This window comes from Schistocerca gregaria, unplaced genomic scaffold (genome assembly GCF_023897955.1).
Source record: "Schistocerca gregaria isolate iqSchGreg1 unplaced genomic scaffold, iqSchGreg1.2 ptg000898l, whole genome shotgun sequence".
Taxonomy (NCBI): Eukaryota; Metazoa; Arthropoda; class Insecta; order Orthoptera; family Acrididae; genus Schistocerca; species Schistocerca gregaria.
The window spans coordinates 1,004,543-1,008,530 of NW_026062259.1; positions in this window are offsets into that span (position 1 = coordinate 1,004,543).

Genomic DNA, 3,988 nt, shown 5'->3' on the forward strand with positions numbered 1-3,988 from the left:
CGCGTTGCACGGGAGAATGTGAAAAGTGTTCATATGTAGTAAATACCTGAGAAATCCGTCCGTTTTCGTCATTTGTTATCGAATCGACTTAAAGCCAGATCGTCATATTGGCCGCTTTTCTCTCTGAGACTGTTACATTAATCGTCTGCAAAGCTATGTCGCGTGCTGCGGTATGCGGAAACACTAAAAGCACCATAGTAGAACAGAGAAGAAGCTTCTAAGTTGAAGTAATAGCCAGTAAGAAGTAGTACTATTTTAGTTTTAGTTGTCGTTTAATCACTTTTTAACCAGCTTTGGTGGCTTGGACATGTCCTAGGACCTTAAGATTTTGCATGAAAGGAAAACTAGCAGCCGCGTTGCCCGGGAGAATGTGAAAAGTGTTCATATGTAGTAAAAACCTGAGTAATCCGTCCGTTTTCGTCATTTGTTATCGAATCGATTAAAAGCCAGATCATCACATTGGCCGCTCTTCTCTCCGAAACGGTTACATTTATCGCCTGCAAAGCTATGTCGCGTGCTGCGGTATGCGGAGACACTAAAAGCACCATAGTAGAACACAGAAGAACCTTCTAAGTTGAAGTAATAGCCAGTAAGATGTAGTACAATTCAAGTTTTAGTTGTCGATTATTCACTTTGTAGCCGGCTTTGATGGCTTGGAAATGAGGTGGAACCTTAAGATTTTGCATGAAAGGAAGACTAGCAGCCGCGTTGCACGAGAGGGTGTGAAAAGTGTTCATATGTAGTAAAAACCTGAGAAATCCGTCCGTTTTCGTCATTTGTTATCGAATCGATTTAAAGCCAGATCGTCACATTGGCCGCTCTTCTCTCTGAAACGGTTACATTTATCGTCTGCAAAGCAATGTCGCGTGCTGCGGTATGCGGAAACACTAATAGCACCATAGTAGAACAGAGAAGAAGCTTCTATGTTGAAGTAATAGCCAGTAAGAAGTAGTAATATTTAAGATTTAGTTGTCGATTAATCACTTTTTAACTGGCTTTGGTGGCTTGGACATGTCCTAGGACCTTAAGATTTTGCATGAAAGGAAGACTAGCAGCCGCGTTGCACGGGAGAATGTGAAAAGTGTTCATATGTAGTAAAAACCTGAGAAATCCGTCCGTTTTCGTCATTTGTTATCGAATCGACTTAAATTCAGATCGACACATTGGCCGCTTTTCTCTCTCAGACTTTTACATTTATCGTCTGCAAAGCTATGTCGCGTGCTGCGGTATGCGGAGACACTAAAAGCACCATATTAGAACACAGAAGAAGCTTCTAAGTTGAAGTAATAGCCAGTAAGAAGTAGTACAATTGAAGTTTTAGTTGTCGATTAATCACTTTTTAACCGACTTTGGTGGCTTGTACATGTCCTAGGACCTTAAGATTTTGCAAGAAATAAGACTAGCAGCCGCGTTGCACGGGAGAATGTGAAAAGTGTTCATATGTAGTAAAAACCTGAGAAATCCGTCCGTTTTCGTCATTTGTTATCGAATCGATTTAAAGCCAGATCGTCACAATGGCCACTCTTCTCTCTGAAACGGTTACATTTATCGTCTGCAAAGCTATGTCGAATGCTGCGGTATACGGAAACACTAAAAGCACCACAGCAGAACTCAGAATAAGTTTCTAAGTTGAAGTAATAGCCAGTAAGAAGTAGTACAATTCAAGTTTTAATTATAGATTATTCACATTTTAGACGGCTTTGGTGGCTTGGATATGACCTAGGACCTTAAGGATTCGCATGAAAGGAGGACTAGCAGCCGCGTTGCACGGGAGAATGTGAAAACTGTTCATATGTAGTAAAAACCTGAGAAATCCGTCCGTTTTCGTCATTTGTTATCGAATCGACTTACATTCAGATCGACACATTGGCCGCTTTTCTCTCTGAGACGGTTACATTTATCGTCTGCAAAGCTATGTCGCGTGCTGCGGTATGCGGAGACACTAAAAGCACCATAGTAGAACACAGAAGAAGCTTCTAAGTTGAAGTAATAGCCAGTAAGAAGTATAAAAATTCAAGTTTAAGTTGTCGATTATTCACTTTTTAGCCGGCTTTGGTGGCTTGGACATGACCTAGGACCTTAAGATTTTGCATGAGAGGAAGACTAGCAGCCGCGTTGCACTGGAGAATGTGAAAAGTGTTCATATGTAGTAAAAACCTGAGAAATCCGTCCGTTTTCGTCATTTGTTATCGAATCGATTTAAAGCCAGATCGTCACATTGGCCGCTCTTCTCTCTGAAACGGTTACATTTATCGTCTGCAAATCTATGTCGCGTGCTGCGGTATGCGGAGACACTAAAAGCACCATAGTAGAAAAGAGAAGAAGCTTCAAAGTTGAAGTAATAGCCAGTATGAAGTAGTACTATTTAAGTTTTAGTTGTCGATTAATCACTTTTTAACCTGCTTTTGTGGCTTGAACATGTCCTAGGAAATACGATTTTGCATGAAAGGAAGACTAGCAGCCGCGTTGCACGAGAGAATGTGAAAAGTGTTCATATGTAGTAAAAACCTGAGAAATCCGTCCGTTTTCGTCATTTGTTATCGAATCGATTTAAAGCCAGATCGTCACATTGGCCGCTCTTCTCTCCGAAACGGTTACATTTATCGTCTGCAAAGCTATGTCGCGTGCTGCGGTATGCGGAGACACTAAAAGCACCATAGTAGAACACAGAAGAAGCTTCTAAGTTGAAGTAATAGCCATTAAGAAGTAGTACTATTTAAGTTTTAGTTGTCGTTAAATCACTTTTTAGCCGGCTTTGGTGGCTTGGACATGAGGTGGAACCTTCAGATTTTGCATGAAACGAAGACTAGCAGCCGCGTTGCACGGGAGAATGTGAAAAGTGTTCATATGTAGTAAAAACCTGAGAAATCCGTCCGTTTTCGTCATTTGTTATCGAATCGATTTAAAGCCAGATCGTCACAATGGCCGCTCTTCTCTCTGAAACGGTTACATTTATCGTCTGCAAAGCTATGTCGCGTGTTGCGGTATACGGAAACACTAAAAGCACCACAGTAGAACTCAGAATAAGCTTCTAAGTTGAAGTAATAGCCAGTTAGAAGTAGTACAATTCAAGTTTTAATTATAGATTATTCATATTTTAGCCGGCTTTGGTGGCTTGGATATGACCTAGGACCTTACGAATTTGCTTGAAAGGAGGACTAGCAGCCACGTTGCAACGGGAGAATGTGAAAAGTGTTCATATGTAGTAAAAACCTGAGAATCCGTCCGTTTTCGTCATTTGTTATAGCATCGACTTAAATTCAGATCGACACATTGGCCGCTTTTTCCTCTGAGACGGTTACATTTATCGTCTGCAAAGCTATGTCCCGTGCTGCGGTATGCGGAGACACTAAAAGCACCATAGTAGAACACAGAAGAAGCTTCTAAGTTGAAGTAATAGCCATTAAGAAGTAGTACAATTCATGTTTTAGTTGTCGCTTATTCACTTTTTAGCCGGCTTTGGTGGCTTGGACATGACCTAGGACCTTAAGATTTTGCATGAAAGGAAGACTAGCAGCCGCGTTGCACGGGAGAATGTGAAAAGTGTTCATATGTAGTAAAAACCTGAGAAATCCGTCCGTTTTCGTCATTTGTTATCGAATCGATTTAAAGCCAGATCGTCACAATGGCCGCTCTTCTCTCTGAAACGGTTACATTTATCGTCTGCAAAGCTATGTCGCGTACTGCGGTATACGGAAACACTAAAAGCACCACAGTAGAACTCAGAATAAGCTTCTAAGTTGAAGTAATAGCCAGTAAGACGTAGTACAATTCAAGTTTTAATTATAGATTATTCACATTTTAGCCAGCTTTGGTGGCTTGGATATGACCTAGGACCTTACGAATTTGCTTGAAAGGAGGAATAGCAGCCACGTTGCACGGGAGAATGTGAAAAGTGTTCATATGTAGTAAAAACCTGAGAATCCGTCCGTTTTTGTCATTTGTTATCGCATCGACTTAAATTCAGATCGACACATTGGCCGCTTTT